Genomic DNA, 18649 nt, shown 5'->3' with positions numbered 1-18649 from the left:
ACTGCAATGCTGAAAAGAGCAAAGTCACAAAACTCTGCAGGATCCTTCATTTTCTTAGCTGTAGGTATGTCTATTGAGGTCATTTATTTCAGGATAGGTCTGTATTATACTTTGACAGACAAGTTCAATGTAATCTTTTCTAAAACTCCAATCACCTTTGTAAATTATGAAGTCTGTGCTTTCTGTTGTGTTAATATGCCTCCACATGTGGTAACTTTGAACATTAGTAAAATGTCTTACAGTGTGTGGTATTTTGAGACAGATATATTGATAGACATTAGAAATCAATAACAATAGTGATAGTCACTAGAGACGTATAGCTATATATTAATCAGAAACCCAAACTGCTAAGATTGCTTATGTACTAACAAGAGATGACTGATACACTGTGCTGTTTTCCAGAAGATATGGAAAGGTGTGTGCTTTGGTTACTAATAATCAAAGATACATGTTTCTATATTGGTTCCTAAGACAATCTGGATGCTAATCACAGACCCTATCATAAGATGCCTTATAGGAGACAATTGGAAGTGTGGTGTTTAGAGTGAAAACAGGTGAAGATCAACCACTCTGGGCAGTTCTGGTTACACACAATGCAAAGGAAGGCTGCATACTTTCAGGTCCTTGTGATTTTATTTTAATGACTCTATTAAATAATGCGCTACACGCTCCCTGTTAAAGAACCGTGAAGATACCTGTTTCTCCACCAGAAATACATGTTTATATTCTGAACCATAGAGAACTAGTACTTACTGTATACCCACAGCCTCTTCTTTAATTTTTGAACAGCTAGATGGTGCTGCTTGAATATTTAGTATATAATTACTATTTAGTTTTATTATCATAATGTTAAGTCAAAGATCAAGATTCAGATGTATGAGGGAGAGAAAAAGAAAATTTGCTGCATGTCCAAAAAGGCTTACAATCCAAGTAAAAGGGTACATCTTCCCTGCACTTAACCTGCTTCTTTCTTCTACTAAGGCTGACAAAACCCACAGCTGTATTAGTAAAATGAACTAACTGAAAACTAGTAAGGGTTGTTCTATAATACTCTGTGATGTACTCACTTGTATGAAAGTGAGGATGACAGAAAGAGGCTGAGAGAAGTGTCAGTAAACTGAGACAAAATGGGAGGCAATGAGCAGACAAAGCTGCTGAACAGTTTTTGTAAGAATCACAGCAAAAGGGGGGTTATAAGTGGGCTATAACAGAAGACAATGAAATAGCTTTTGGAGGGGTTCCTCCAAAGTGGGAGCAAGGTTTGAAGAAAGTATAGAGATACTTGTTGAACAGCATAACAAGTGGGTTAAAGTGCTGATATTAGGGCAGATTGGAAGTGAGGTTTTATTTTTGAGCAATAAATGAAAAATTATAACTGGAACAAATGTGAATCATAAAGGGCTGTGCAAGTGAAGTCGGGTAGCTTGTGTGTCAGAGGACAGCTAAGAATGGCTGCCATGTAGTAGGAGTTGTGGACTAGGAAAGTAAGAATTAGTGAGAACTTACATAAGCAACAGAGGCACAACAAAGCCTGGATTATGTCAGAAAGTTTAGTGTAAGACTGAGGGAGTTTTCACTTTTTGTTTTGAGAATCATGAAGTTAAGTAAATGTTTCTGTTGAGGGTACAGCAAATGCTTATACCTGTGCACTTTATTAAAAATGGCTCTACAACTTCCTGAAATTAATAACAACTTCAATTTGTGCAGAAGATCTCGAAGCATAAATGTAAGAGGTAGTGGAATTGAGGTGATGAAGGTGTCCTAGGCTTTGAGATTATATCAACAGCAGGTACATAAGACAGGGAACTGCCTTGAGAAATAGGAAAATGATATTTCAAACTGCATTGTCAGGACTGGAATGTTTTCAAGGAACCTGTTTCTGTTTATGTACAAGAGTTTGCTTTCATATACATCTCTCATATCTTCTTGTGTAAAGCCATGCCTCAGTCTTCTTAGTGTTTAGTATTTCTCTTCCAGTGGTGGATGGGTGATAGATACAAAAAATATACTGTTATTACCATTGGCATCCCATGGAGAATATCAGATAACGAATTCTTTCTCTTTTTGAGAAGCAAAGAATATGGGAAAATGGCAGCATTTTTGTACTTTACTTTCATTATAGCATTTCTATCTACAGGCCATGCTATTTATGTTTGTAATGTTTTTTCTTACTGCTTAGCTGTGAAAATGCTAGATAAGACTAATACAATTATATGCCATAGCTTTATTTAAACTGCTGTGATACATGGAAGATATTACTGACTTATCATACAATTTTCTTGTTTAAGTAATATTCAAGCAGATATATTTTTTTTCTGATATTGTTAACATTAGAATACTGATACTTTACAAATTCTCAGTTATATAAATAAATTCATTCTGTGTGTGTATATATATATGTTCAAGCATGTACAAGCATATATGTACAATGTTCACTAACAATTTTAAAATAATAGATCAAGACTACTACATTTAAAGCAGAGCCACAGCCTAGGGTAGATTCTTTGGTGTTGTAAACTGTCACAACTTCACTGGGTTTGACTAAATTTATACTATCTGGACCATATAGAGCTCATTCAGTCTCCCTCCTGCATGGGCAAGTATTGACATGTAAGTACCTCAGATGGTAATTTAAAGCTTGCTAATGCATTGCTGATATCTCCCTTGACTTTCAAAGGTGCTAATATAGATATGAGAAAGATGAGAAAGTTTTTCACACTCATTTCTGCTGAAATGGAAAATATCAAGAAACATTGGGTTTTCATTAAAGTTTGTCCTGTTCATTAGAGGGCATATTCTGACTCTCTTGACTTAAAACCAAAACCAAAAACCAACAAAAAAACCAACCAAACAAACAACAAAAAAACCCAAACCCTAATGTTTTGAAAGGTGTTATTAATTTATAGCATTTGCACTAATCCATGCTATTGTTTCATTGAATTTAGCTTGTTGGGAGTTAATTCTACATTAGGTATGTTTCCACAATGCATTTTGATAATCAGGAGTTTACAGGTTTTATTTCACATATTAGAATTACAAAGAGAGCAATTAAGATGCAAAATCAGTCAAAATGTTGACTGTATTAATATTAAATATGAAAAACATAACATTTACTGGGTTTTAATTTAAATGTCTAAACAAGAGGGGTACAAAAAAGGGCAAAAACTGGTGATATTCTTGAAATGATCATATTAAGATGCATAGATGGAAATCTAGTATTGTTTCATGAGTTTTACTTTCTGTAGCAATAGAAAGTAATATGCTCCTTATTAATTTTATTTAAATATGTGAAATTTTTTTAATTGGTGGCATTTCTAAAAATAAAATACAAAGAAAACTTTCCATTTAAAATAACAGTAATTGCCTGGTGAATTTGTCTGATCAGAACTGGATGTTTGGGTAGTAAATAGTTTATGAGGATTGCTTCTATTGTATTTCATTCTACTTAAAATCTTCTGTTTAACTTAGCAGTCTCAGTGCACTTGGAATACACCACATTTCTGAGGGCCTCTCACAGGTCACTCTTCTTGAAATCCAAGATGTGTCCATATGACTCTGTTAGGAACTACCCAGACAGCTTGTGATCTTCCGTAGGAAATACAAATGTTTGACTATCCATGCAGTTCAACTTACTCCAATATGCTTTATCCACAAGTAAGAGTTTCTTTGTTTAAAGCTTGTTCACCAAACTCTGAGATTTGACCCTCTGAGAAAAATGTGTCAGTGTGGAAGACATTTCACTTATTAGAGGGAAGGCTCACTCTGCCTTGTGTTGTGTGGCTCTAACAAGTCTATAGAGTAGACTCAGGTGTTGAACAGGTGTGGCTCTTTTAATTGTATGGTAATGAAAGTTAGTTCTGGGAGTCAAAGGTAATGAAATATTCTCCTCCTTCCTGCACCCTACAACCCTCCACATACAATCTGTGCAGCATTAGGGACTTTTTAAGACATGACTGTTTTTAATATACCCATCTCTGCCTGTAGATGTTGTAACGGTTTTTTTTCTTCACCTCTCTATTCAGTGAGGAACCTGAACATGTTAATGTAATCCATGTCCAGAAACCTCTCTAAGTGTTCAGGCATATAAGGGGTCTGGTGATAGCAGCTTGTTATTAGTTCTTGTTAGGTAGTTCTGTAAGCCTGGGTTTGCAGCCCCCATAGGCCTCCCAGAGCTCTTGCCAAATGCAGTGTTAGGAAACTCCAAGAATGCAACACAGAAGTAACAAAAATTTATAACAAATAATAGGAGGTGAAAGGAATTTTCATGCAGATATAGTCAGTCATCAGAACTAATACCTTGAAGTGGTTAGAAAAGCTGATTTGTTAGGAAGATTTTTTTTTTTTTTCCTCTTGCTTGATGGGAGGCAATGCAGTTTAGGCATAGTATAGTACTGCATTACAAAAACGTTATAGTAGAAAACTTCCAGCTATGTGGATGAGCTTATGGTGGGATAGACCAGGTGGTAAGAACACAAGTTTGGGTACTTCAAAACTGAGAGTGCTCAGGAGCTTTGTGGCATGTATGTTTAGACTTGTTTTCTTTTTTGAATGTTTTGCTTTTATGATTTTCTCTTGGCTTAAGCCAAAGTACGTGGAAGTTGGATCGAACTTAGAAATGCCTAAGGAGTTAATGGGAATTCTGCTTGAATGACTTAGAGAAATTATTTTTTTTTTTTTGCATAGCTTTAAAAGTTCTTTATTGAAGGTCTCTTCTTTCATTAGGCATTGGCAAGATGATTATGATCTTATTAAAAAAACTCAGCTACTCGCTTGTAGTATGTATATAGATGTGCACATTTGACATGAGGCTATGTAACTGTTGTCACAAGGAGAATGCTTCAAAATATTCATCACAGGTTAATTGATTGCCATGATGCTGAGCATCTACGAAGCAGTCCTCAGCCAAACTTCCTTCTTGATGTCCAGGCAGTTTTCACTCTTGGTTTCCATGTTTCTTTCCCTGGCAGAGTCTCCAGACGAGCACCCTAGCTAGTTTCCTCCTCTTCTCACTTAATGTAACTTTTCTCTGCGGAGATTAAAGTGCTACCTGTGCTGGATTCACAGGAAATTTACTTGAATGTCATGAACACTGTTTAACACTTCTGAAATGAAGGAAAAATTGGTGTGAAAAGTAATAGTTTCCAAATGCTAGAAAAGGGCAAGTGGCTATTTTGATAGATGTTCATGCTTGCCAAAAGAAAAGATGTTCAACCAGAGAATTTTGTAGTACTTCAAACTACAAGATATGAAATAGTATGTTTGCATGAAGCTATTTCTTTAGCTTACCTTGTGTTTGGCATCTTTTCAAATGTGTAAATGAAAATGCATCTGATCAGAGAAAAAGGGCACATTGCCTAATAAAATTATTGTTTATCATAAATTTTATGATAAATTATTCCAGTACAGACTGCTTCTAAATGTAATTTTTTTGTATTTTGGTGTTAAGGAGGGGTAGAATAATGTTTCTGACCAGAGGAAAATCTTATGACCTGACATCTATAGATGTGTGAAGGCAATGAACCCTGAACACAGGGACAGCAGTTTAAGGTGTAAAATGGCAACAGCAGAAATGGCTATAAAAAGTCTGTGAATACATCTAGGTTGGAGATTAAAGGTTAATAAGAAGAGAAAAGTTCTTCAGTACCCCTGAGCAATTTGTCCACTAGGACACAGATTATCTTAGTTGATACGGAAGGATAGTACTAAAACTTCTGAGAATTTTTATAGGCCTTATTCCTTTAATGGTAAATGGTCTTTTTTCAGTGTCTCATTTGTAAGACAGCACCATTGGGTTCTTTATAGCACAAAATTAGTTATGTTTTTGTTTGCTCCCTAGTGAAAGCTTGCCTTGCTGTAAACCTTGGTGAGCTGCATCGATTCCAGCTCACCAAGATTTTTGCCCGGAACTGACACCCATTTTAACCTGTTTTAACTCACCATCGTGTTTGGAAACATGTTTAATGTTTTCTCTTCTTAGTCAGAGTAGAAAAGATCTAGAAAGTCTACTGGTTTTTACCATATAAAACACAAAATGTTTTAAATCCTTCACTACCTGGAATGTGAACATACAATGAAGAAATTCAGGATTTTTTCCTAGAATAAATAGTCTACAAACCCTTATAATGTGTCCTATAGTATTGAATTAACTTTTACCTGACATCTAAGTTAAATCATTTTCTCCTTCCATACTCCTTCCCAGTACATAATTTAGTAAAATGGAAATAAAATGGCTTGCTGTAAAAATATATCACTAAGCTCTCTTAAACTTCACTGTTTAGCTGCTTAGAGATATCAAACACACTACATGAGCAGTTTCTTCAGTGTATCACAGGACAATATAAGAAAATCTTTGCTATTCTTTAATTAAGCTATATATTTAGATGAAATGCAAAATATTTTTTCAATGAAGTTTCTCTGAAATAATTGTGCTTTAATGCTAGGATGTTGCTTCATGTTATTTTTCCATGAGTTTATTTAGTAGATCATAGAATCGTTTTCCTCTTTTTAATGAGCACTAGAGGTAAGAACTTGAAACTCAGTTTAATATGAAATATTAGTTTAAGTTCTGCTAAGAAATGGTGGGGTATGTTTTAGAACAAGCCCAGTGGAATTAAATTTTTTTTTAATGTAGTAGTCTGTTCAATAAATATTTAAGTGTCACAAGAAAAAAGAGACAGAAATTAAAATATGTTTGATAACCATAACAAACTGGGGCAAGAAAACAGTAATAATCCAAAGGAAATTCTCATTAAGGAGATTCACATGGAGAAATTTTCACACAAGAACAAATACAGTAGCAGGCACAGTACTTCTGAACTGCTGTTGATCTGTAATATTGGCTATTGTAGAAATGAGCAGAATCAAGGAAATAAAGCTCTTCACAGCTGAATAACTACTGGAACCTAAACTTGTGCAACTGCTGCTCTAAACTGTTACTCTAGCATTTGCTTATTAAAGATTCTGACTTGCTGGTATATGATCAAACATATTCTATGTATGAATGAAAGGTGGTGTTAACTGTACTGAAGGCTACAAAAGACTTGTGCTATCAAAGTCACTATGCTTGAATATATATTAAGTGAACTTGGCTTTCTTTATAATTCCTAATGTTTGTTTATCTCAAATGCCTAAAAAATAATTTCAATTAAAATTTGTAAAGGCAAAAGGAAAAATACTTTGATACAAGTAATATAAAACTTGTTCAGAATATCAAAATGACAAATTTTATTGTCACAGAATGTCATTTTTTCCCCTCAAATTAAAAAAAATAATCATGAAATACCAGCTGCTTTTGTAAAATGGGCTTTAAAATCATATGTCTCATAGCAGTAATTCATATGCTATAACAGAGCAACCCTCTCTTTGGTTGCTGAAGATTTATATTGAAGTGGTTCTGACCCATGGTGCCGTGGAACACCTATAGCACTTGTCTTCAGGTTTTGAAAATTGTTTTGTTCATTTGCCAAAGGAAACAGCGCATACCCTGGGAAGATTCAAATGGAAAGAGAATGAGAACTTTTAGTTACAAGTAGGGTCCCAGTCTAACAACCAATATTTGCAAAATGCTATTTCTTGTCCTCCTAATTAGAAATTGTAGAGTGAGCACTGGAGAAAGCAGCTAGGCAACTTTCAAGTTTTCCTTATGTCTGGGTCATATACAGTACATGCTTCCTATGAGTCTTAGATTGCTTAAACCAGTTCTGTCAGTAAATTAAGGAGGCAACCAAATCCACTCTAAGGCTTCTCCATCAGAAGATACTTCATGATTAATGTCAGGAAAAATTTGCATTTTATTACATAGGTTCTCTCATCCTCTACCTTTGAAAACTTAACACCCTTCTTTTCCAGCCCTCAGCTGCATAAGTAGCTGTCAACAGCACTCAAATTTAATAGCAAATCAGCTGATATTTTGTATTTAACAATCCCTGACGCTGACCTGCTGACAGTATTTTATTTCGGTGCTAAAAGATGTGCAATCTTGTTACTGTCACAATTTTCTAACATCCTCCCCCTCCAAAATTTTTGTCTCAGGAACCTGCCGTGGGGATCAGTATTTTGAGAGAAACTTTCTTGGAGCATCTGTCATAGGGTGTTACGTCCACAGATGCCAGGTTAGATTGTCGCTATAGTGATGTATCCATGCCAAAGAAACAAGACCTTTGATTTCACGTGTCATATTAGATCTTCTGTTTTCATTTTCCTGGTGACTTCCTGCAACCACGTGCTGCTTGCTTTCTCTTTCTTCTGTTGGGCTTCTATATATTTGGGATTGCAACTCCTTTTATGTAGGTTTTTTAAGACATTTCCAGCCTCAGAAAAACAGAAGCAAAAAAAATGATACTTAAACATTAGTGTAAGAGTGGATTTTTTTCCATCAAGGGGTATTACGGTTCCTCCAAGCTCATGTCAGCAGCCGTAACGTGAAGAGGCTATTTTACTTTAAAACTGTGTCAGAAGCCACTACAGGGTGGCTGTGGTACCCCTGGATCACTTGAAGTTTTTTCAAGAGATTGAACTGGGAGCTGCTGTAAGGCTCTTAGTCAGTCAGTAATGGGAACTTTAAGTACAACCTAACATTTCTCTTGCACGCATATGTTCTCCCAGTCATGCATGTTTGGAAACAGATTGGCTGCTGGCTCTCATTCATCTCTGGGTTAGATTTTGATACAGGAGGAAGGGAGCAGGGCTGCAGAAATCCTAGGAATCTGACAGAGTGTAAAATATTTTACAAAGACAACTTAAAACATGTGCAAGGAACAGCAAAAAGGAACACTTAATCTGCCAAAATAAACAATTATTTCAGTGGCAAATCTTGCAGCTTTCTATCGAACCTTTCACTTAATCTTTCTGTCCTTGTGTTTATCATTCCTCCCGACCTCTTACTCTATATGCCTTCTGAGGATGGATCTTATTTATGGGGTCTGATTTTAGTCATGTGAAGAGCAAATACAATAATATGATCTCTCTTGTTCTAAAGAACTCCGAAAGATGAAGATTTCTGCGCTCACGTTAAAGGAATGCTCAATCATTTTCCTGTTTAACACATCTTCATGAGCATTCATCAAACTGTTCATTTAATCTAGAGCCTGAAGCAATAAGAGCTTATGAATGAAACTCCCAGGACCAGGATCTTCCCTACCATATGTCACCGCTTTCCTAAACAGTGATGGAGATTGATACATGAAGAGATGTTTATAAAAGAAACTAATCCATGGTAAATTGCGGTTTTGGCCTAGAAATAGCACAGGTGGGCCAAGTCATTGAATATTTTTCTTGTTTAGGTAGGATGTTTAAAATAAGCATATATAAAAAATGTATACATATAGACACCCAAATACATGTGAGTAGATGTGTGCATGCTATCATTAACTAGTTTAAAGTAAATGGGAAATTTTCCTAGAAAGTATCTTTATAGTTTGACTGGACTTCCTGTACTAAAGAAAAGCTTTATAAAGCACAAATAGAGACAAGGATTATCCATATTGTTACATGTCCATATTTTTCTGCTCATGATTTAGTAATTTTATTTTTGTATCTCTAAAAAGCCTTTTCGGTTGCTAACAGAGTTGATGTTCATGGTAGTTTCTGTCAATGGAAAAGATAAATATTTAAATGACAGAAAAATGTGTCTATGTGAGAAAAAGATTCAGTCTATAAGAGTTTGGCTGTAGACTGTCAACTGTGACATACTGGGGTCATGCATGATACGTTACTGAACTTGTTAAAAGATTTGAATGGATTCATTTTCCAATTTTATGAATGCCAACAACTAAACTATGCTGAATAACTCCAGATTAGAACTGAGATAAAAAATCCTGATAAGCACCTGCGAATGAGATCATCTTGCAGGTATTTTTAAGGAATTTGAGTTTAACACCATTTTTGTATTAGACCACAGAAATTCAGTGAGTGAGATTACTTATTTTGGATCAATTGTCATGGAGAGATTTTGTATGAGAGAGAGATATGCACACCCTGGCCCTCCATGTTCTTAGTCATACAGAGGAAGAAACTGAAAAAAATCAGGATAGATCCAGAAGCAATGGTGTTCTAATCTCCCATTTCCTGTTTCAATATGCTTTTTTAATCTTCTGTCCTATGAATTCCTGAATTTCAACTTCAAAAGCTGAACAGCCTTCTCCCAGTTTCAATCCAGCCATGAATCTAAATCTGTATTTCTATCAGAGGTTTGTGGCAATAGTGAATTATAATGAATTTTAATAGTATCACGTTAATGAGTTGAGTCCTGGAAACCTGAGGTAAAGCATGTTAGACCCATTTAGGTTTTGATTAAAAATGGTTTTCAGATATTTTGGACTAGCACAGAGTCAAATCATGTTTTGACTGTCTGATCTACCAAGTAACACTGCAGCAGGAAAAGAAGGTTATCTTGCCTTGCCAATTCATGTGGTCTCAGAGGAATTATTTTTTATTCCTTTTTACTTTGCTTTATGTCCTTCCTTAATACTAGTTTGAGGACAGCTCTTCTCAAGTATTAGTTTTCTTTTTTCCCTTGGGCAAGCAGTGATTTGTCTGTATTTTTTCAACAGAGCTTTATTTGACCTTGCTTTTTCTAGATCTAAAAGATGGAGAATAACTTGAGAATAGATTGTATTCAGACATTTGTCTTTCATAGTATTGCTGTTACAGTAATGGAGAGCACAGCTTCAGTTTATGTATTAACAGCAGCTCTGCTGACAAGAAATACACATAAGGCTGAAACATAGGCATGATAAGAATGGAAACAGCTGAGCAGAAAGCATTATAATTAACGGTGAGTAATTTGTAGAGATGCATGCTATCGGCTGGCAAAGGTTTCTGCTCTGCATATTTACACTGAAATGGGGCTGGAAGAGACTATAATTATGTACCTTTTACCCTGTAGCCATATGAGTCAATTCCCTCAAGGTCTGCCCCATAGGTAAAGCAATTTTGTTTAGTCAACAGGCTGGCCTCATTCATGCAGACTTTTTTCTCTTCTCAGTAAAGAAAAGTTTAAGAGTCAATAACTAGCTGCTGTATGCTTCTAAAACTTCCATCATGTATTGTCCATAGCAGGACACTAGCAGCAGAGTTTTGGGAAGAAGCACAGCTCATCTAAAATCCACCACAAACCCTCAAGAGTTGGTGTCTGTGTACTCACATGGAGTATAAATCAGGATATTAAATGGTCTACAGTAACATATAAGGAGTTGTAGATAGTATAAGGCAGGATGAATGAGCTAGTAATTAAATGTTAGCTACATTGAAATTGGCCATAATGCTATATACTGTATACTCGTCAGAGAATTTGTTGATATCAGATGAGGTAAAAAGTAATCTAGTTGGGAGATATGTGTGGATTCTGAGGCTATTTCAATGACAGCCGTAATATTCAGACCAAATATAGGGATAGGATTTAAGGAGTAAATTTATTTTTAAAAGATGTGTAAATTCAGAGTAATATCAATAAACTCTCAGACATTCAGACAGATGTGAAGACTAACCTAATCTAGCCTAAATTTTGTGTATTTGGTTTATTCAAAAACAAGCAAAGATACTTTTGTTTCTTTCAAAACCTGACAACTAAAGGGATTTCTCAGAAAACCCTCAGAGAAGACTCTCTAAACAGAAAAGTTTTAAATGCGAGCTTGTGTTGTGCAAGGTCATTTTTAATTCCTAGTTGACTTGAAAGACACTGAATGTCAAACTGCGCTAGGAAAACCTTCATACATAATTAGAGGCTCAGATTGGCTGGAAAGACTCAGTGGTGTCTTTTATTGCCAAAGAGAGTAATTTAATTACTGTCCATATGCCTCGTTGGGCCTGACTGAAGCCCCATGTTGCTAGAATAGACTTGATTAGTGGAAGTGTTTCTATGAAACAAACATCTTCACCTTGTTCAGCCAGTCTTGGATGAGGCCTTTTTCTGCATTTCCTGCTTTTCACTTTCACAGCAATATACTACAAACAGAGAGAATTCTGATTCATCTTTTTGAGGTATTAATGACCAAATAACTCAAAACTCTGCAATTTGTACAAGGTCACAGAAAAGACAGGAGTGAAGTGAGGGCTCTGACAGATCATCTCAAACCTGTCCAACTTGTGTGTCCCAGAATCATTGTACATCATTCTTTCCAGCTGTGGAAGCATTAGCACTTTCTTTAGATTTGGGGAGTAGTAGCTTTGTTTGTAGCTGACTTCAAAAATAGATTGTAATTTCTATTAATTTTTCATATACCAAACACAGGACTGTTAGGAATACTGGTTCATTAAGCTTCACAGTGCTATCTGTAACAGGTAGATACTCATATCTTTATAATACAGCTTGTAAGAGCACAAGAAGAACTACTCATAAAGTAACAGTAAATTAGCCTAGAACAGAATTCACATGGCAAACTATAGCAGTGTTTGATTAAATCTTAATAACATATGAACATAACAAAGATATTAAATTTAGCACTTCTAACATCAAAACCAAATTTTTTTGGGGGGGGTGTATTGCCCTGGCGAAGGAAAATTATGCTGGGAACACTAGCAAATACTAATGAAAATGTGCAATATTGTTAGCATAGTCGTTACAGGTATCATGACCTCTGAAATGAACTGGAAAACCACCGGCCTAATCCAAATAACTATAAAGAGCAGCAAGTGTCATAAGGCTTGCACCTGTTGCCAAAAGGCACGTCTTTTTTTACTGAATGATTGAAATTTCCTTTTCTGCCTTTAAGTACAAGTATTGATTATTATTTTTTGTCTGCCTTTAGCAATGGGCCATTACTTTTCTGCACTCATATTTTTGTGTGGTATAGTTTATCACCTACTCATTGCAAAATTCACACCACAAAAATAAAAACTGAAAACCCCTGCTTGTATTTCTATAGTTAAAGCCATCACATTAATGCCTGAAAAATAATTTGGAGCTTTCTAAAGGAAAAAAATAATGTTTCCCATTGTTATTAATGTAATTAAAACCAAACAAAAACAACCAAAAAAAGAGAAAAACGAGCATTATGGTTTGTAACTTTTAGGGATTAATGTTAGAACAGATTTGGGGGGGGGGCGTGATGGTGTAAAATTATGTATTCAATTGCAATACAATGACTTCTAAATGTACCTTTTCTTGCTACCCCTGGAAATCTTAGGATGCTCATCTTTGGGAAGTGATAAATGGAACTGAGTATCAGAAGAGAAATCGTAGATAAAGAAATGAATAGCTGCAGTGATTGTACTGGATCACTATCTGTGGTATACATTAGTCTAAACCAGAATGACTCCAAGGAAAGAGGAGACCAGAAAATCAGCAAATTTATATCACAGGGACATTGTAATTTTTTACTTGCACAGGTTCAAATTTTGCAGCTTGCAATAATGCAGGCTAAAGTGTAAAGCAAAGAGTCTAGAATGAGTCTTATTAGTCACACACTAGACCACTAGATAACACTATGTTTGTGAACAGACACCATTAACTGGTGTATGGCATGTCTATTCTGACCAGCCAGATGTTTGACAAATAGGAAACATTCCCCACTCGTAAGTAATATTTGTTCTGTCATTTACAATTTTCCAACTTTTTGTATTAAACAAACTGAAATAAAAAATTTGCTTAACCACTAACTTTTTCTCCATGACTTCATAAGACCAAAAGTCCATAGGGCTGCTTTTAGCAAAAATATTTGCATAAATATATTACTTTCCAAATACTGAATGTGCATTTGGGGAGAAAATATGTGACATGAGAGAAACAGCCTTGATGGCTGTCAGTGCTTTTTGGTTCCATTTGCTGAGCCTTTTTACTTCATCAAAAGATATAAAGAGGATGTCTGGGACAAATAAAACGGTAAGTTTGCAGGGTTATATACTTTAAGAGATTGCATGTCATCAAGAAGTTTAGTATCCACAACCCTCAAGCTGATAGTTAAGGACCCTACCAGGGTCTCTGACACGGGGAAGCAGTGTACAGTTACGAAGTCTGAAATCAAGACAAAGTCAGGTTTTGAGTGAGGAACCATGCAAACACAGAATAAGAATCTCTGCCTAACTTTGCTTACAACTAAGGATGTGATCAGAAACACAGAGGCAGGAACAAGTTAAGTACAACACCTCAAGTGATATCCCAGCTTCACAGCAGTGCCATGGAGAGGCAGGCTCTTAAATGCTGGTTTTCTATTCTTGCCACTAATGAGCAACTTCCCTATTGCAAATGTTTTGATTGACAAATTCTAGGTCATGTTAGTCTTGCTTTCTTACAGCATTATATTGGGAGCTTATATTTGCATAAATGAATGTATTGCAGACATTCCTTCTTCCTATTGAAGAATCCTCCTTCACTGCTTCCTAGCAATAAGCATCTAATAAATAACAGAAAATTGTGTTAATAATCTTTAAATCAGTACTGTTGTGCTTTGCGGTATAGCGTTCATCCCACAGCTATTCTTTGGCTGCCAGGGTCATTGGTTCTTCTGGCATGGTGCTTTTATCTGTTTCATCTAATACAAGATTTCAAGCTGGATTAATTTTAATTTGAAGCTTACTGTTTTACTCTTTCAAGAATGTCAACCACTTCATTCCACATATCTTCTGTTTGTCTTTCACATTGTTTCTATTGATCTAAATTCTCCTTTCATGTTCTGTCCTCAAAAATTGTTCAGCAAAGCATAAAAATTTTGTAATGGACCACCCACACTGTCTTTTTCCTTAAACTTAAATAATGAACCTGGCTTTTTATTCATGACAGAAAAATTAGTAAATGATATTAAGCTGGGCAACCCTTTCATTTCTTCCCAGAAAATTACACTCAGAAATTGTATGTCTGTGGAGCTGAGTTAGAGTTCAGATATACCAGACTTCTATCTGGATTTTCAGTTCTGGGAACCTTCGACATCTTGTAAGGTCTATTCTGGGATAATTTCCATGAGCAATGATCGAAAAGCTTTCCTAAAATTTTAAAGATTTTTTTTAAAGTTCCTGCTGATAAGTCCAGCCATTTTTAATGCTTGACTATGTCCTTTTGTTAAAGCTATAACAAATTATTATTCAAAACCATTTTAAGTTTACTCTTTGCTTTGTGGATAGCTTATGCTGTAAATGATAATTCTGAAAGCTTGATCCATGGTAATTGGTGCTGAGTTTTTGGCCTGAAAGGCTCTGAAGATGAGGCAATACTAGTATAATACATGCATTTAAAATGAGAAGGCAGTGTTGGCATTTTGCATTCTTGTAGAGCAATGTTCTGTGTAATGGGTTGTGACATACAGTTAGACTTTATAGTTTTCCTAGAGATGTGTACTTCATATTATAATTATTGACCAAAGTGTCTAATTTCGGGAATAGTAATAGGCTTTCAGGTTGTTTAGATGTTGGTTGAGTACAGTTGCGTGTGGAAAATGGAAATTCATGAGTTTGCCTTATGAACTTTTACCAGGGTAAGTTGGAGATTGCCAGGAAATTTACAAGAAGGGGAGTAACAGAAAATTTGGCAGGTCATCCAGAGGAAGTGACGGTAAAACCCTTCTGCTGTACCATAAAATAACACAGAAAACTGTCTGTGAAATGAAAATTAACTTTTTTTGAGGTATTTGAGACCTTACAGCCATAGCTTTCCAGAGATTAGAAGAAAATGCTGAAATGGTGATGTTTTACATGTATACAAAAGTGTCTCAAGTAGATTTTATGTACAAAAACAACCTGAGGTTCATAGAAGTCTTGGTCAGAGTTTACAGCATGTACTTCCTGTTCTTAATTCTCTTACTTGTTTTTCATCTGCTGTCTAGCCTGGCATAGCACAGTCACTGTAGCCTGAGGTATTGAGCGTCTGTCCTAGGTGTTCATCCAAAAAAAAAAAAAAAAATCAATCCTAGAAATATCTTGGAATCCAGTAAATGTAGAAAAGAAGTTGAAATGGAGAGGTGGGAATGTTTACTTCTGAACTGGTGTGTGAGAATAAATTGGAACTCAGATTTCTGTACTGAATACTATTCACGCAAAACTTATGGGTTTTTTTCTTTCTTTTTTTTAATTATAATTTTTGTGGTGAAGAAACAGAAGATAGCACTCCTGTTCAGGTTGCTTCATTGTTTGAGGTAGCAGTGTAGTAGCTCTCACTGAAAAACCTTTTAATGTTATAGAGATGGTTAGAGAGCAGATCAGTTGTCAAAGGTGAATGACACCGTGACTGTCAAACAGCACTTTAAATCCAAGCATGTGTGTTCTTGGAATAAGTTAAAATCTGAAATGAATTATAATTGTTAGTATTTATCTGTTGACCATTATCTTAATATTTAAATTTGTACTTTTGCACTTCAGTATAAACTGTAAAGATGGCCCTCCCCCAGCAAGCTCTGTTCTTACTGTGTAACATCTTTATGTGGCTTCACAAGCAAGAATGGGTCACCTAATATCAGAAGCTACATGAGAGTCTAGTGAAGTTCAAATATCAAATTTCATTCAATCTGGATGTTTTATGTTTAAGCTTGTTACTTGCAGATACTAATCATTGGTCTCATATTAATAATTTAATTTTAATAATTTAATTTTTCATCTACTTTTAAATGCATCTATTTTAAAAAGAAATGTAAACAGAAGTTAGTATTCAAAATTCCCTTTTCATTTTTAGGAGAGCACAACATTTCAAACTCTCAGACATGCTTATTCTTTGGGAATCTTGTGAACAGATCTTTCAAGTGGTATTAACTGAGTAGAAAATAGAAATTTTGGCAGTGCCAGGCAGGGGACATAAAAAAAAAAATCTGTAACAGATCCAGTGGCATGGAATTTTTGAAGTGATCTTTGATTAAGAGGTTAATAGGATTTATGAACTGTGCTCTCATAAATTCTTGTAACAATTCCCTTCGTAATTACTACAGATGTATCACAAAAGGTTCAGGGGTTAATTTAGTTTGTGTGAGTATCCAAAAGTTTACAAGCTTACCCAGGGCATACACACAACTTTCAAAATGGCATATTTGGACTTAGAATCTTAAGGAATGTTTCTCTAGAGATTTCTGGCACTGTTAGTTTGGGTCAATATTTTTGTCTTACCCTGACTGTAGTCCTCCCACTTCTGCCTGGGATTTTAAAGGATGAAGGAGGGTATGTTTAGACAAAAGAACTAAGCTAAAACAAAAAAACAAAACCCACACCAAAACCTGAAAAAATCAAACCATTCAGAATACCTGAAAAAAACTTCAGAATCCTAAATAAAAGTAATTCAGATTTGTCTGTAAAAGGAACTTCCACATTGTCATGCACAGACAGCTCTCCTTTATTATTATGGATAATACAGTATTTGTGCATAGATAGATATAAAAATAAATTACAGTTTAATTTCTACAGCTTTAACAACGTGGAGTGGTTTATATTCTTGTGTGTTTTATCTCCCATGCAGCCATAGTCCTGAGTGGATGTAAGATGTAGATGGAGGCAAAACATTTCTATTTGGGCTTCTTGATGGAAATATGCAAATGCTAGGTAACAGATTGTTGTGCAGAAGTCCTGCCTCCTCTAAAGCATCAGACTGCAGCACTTTGTAGAATGCAAACGGATGAAGTAAACACTGTAAATTGATTGGCTTTGGTGTGCTTCAGGGGAGGGAGGGGGAAGGTTGCTTACTGATGGGGAAAAAAGTTAACTTGTATTCAGAGATGATTCTCTGTATTGATCAGTGGCTTGTTATACTGTGATAGGAGTGAGTGGTTTGAACGGGGGATGGTAGATCAAGGCAGTCAGCCAGGCCTCTAATAAATTGCTTTCATAAATGGTGCTGGATAAATGACTTTGAACCTCTGTAAATGATTCCTTTCATATCCAGCCTATCAGGAAAATACACTTTTACGTTCTCAGATGTGTTTTAAAGACATAAAAACTAAGGGTATCAAAAAATGAAGGTTAAAAATCCATGCTACTCTTGGCCATGATGTATACGTACATTTGCTAAGAAAAAAGAGATCGTCTTTATGTGCTTTTCCTATGTTTTCTCCATAAGCTACTTGCAATAAGGATGTTTCAGTGCTCAGAACTTTAATTCTTCCTGTCAGGAGCTACTTCAAAACACTTAAGTACTACCTTGGACAACTTGAGAGTATTGATCACATTTTGGGATATTGTACCTTAAAAAGGTGTAGTTGTTTTCCTTGAGGATATTAGAAGATGTTCAAATGTGATAGTAGTTTCATTTAAGTACCTCAGGAAAAAAATAGTGCCTATGGAAATAAGGGAGAAGGGTGCTGCTCGGAGACGGCTGGGAGGTGTCACTAGAGCTCAGGGAAAGGACATGCAGAATAAAGGTAAAAACCCTCTTGTTTTCTGAAACTATAAGGTAAACTGCAAATTCTGGCGACTGTGTGGAAATTAGCTGGAAATGGAACAGCAAAGGAACAAACCTATATTATTTAGTTTTCAATGCAAACCACTAAAGGATCACCCATCCCTAAAGTGAATAACTATCTGTTCTGCAACAATGGTTTTCTGTAACATTTATATCTTGCTCAAGGCTAATCAGGGGAGGCTTATAAATTGTTGAAATCACTTTATAGCACATTTAGAGCTCATTTCACAGCAGTTTAAGGGGCTGCAATGAAGCTAATAGCCTTCTGCATTTCTTAAGTGTTTGTGATTTAAAAAATGATATAATATTTATAACACTTTGGAGTTATTTCCAAAAATAACATGG

Source organism: Haliaeetus leucocephalus, unplaced genomic scaffold (assembly GCF_000737465.1).
Source record: "Haliaeetus leucocephalus isolate CR32 unplaced genomic scaffold, Haliaeetus_leucocephalus-4.0 Scaffold656, whole genome shotgun sequence".
In the NCBI taxonomy this organism is placed as follows: Eukaryota; Metazoa; Chordata; class Aves; order Accipitriformes; family Accipitridae; genus Haliaeetus; species Haliaeetus leucocephalus.
Note: the sequence above shows the minus strand (reverse complement) of the source record.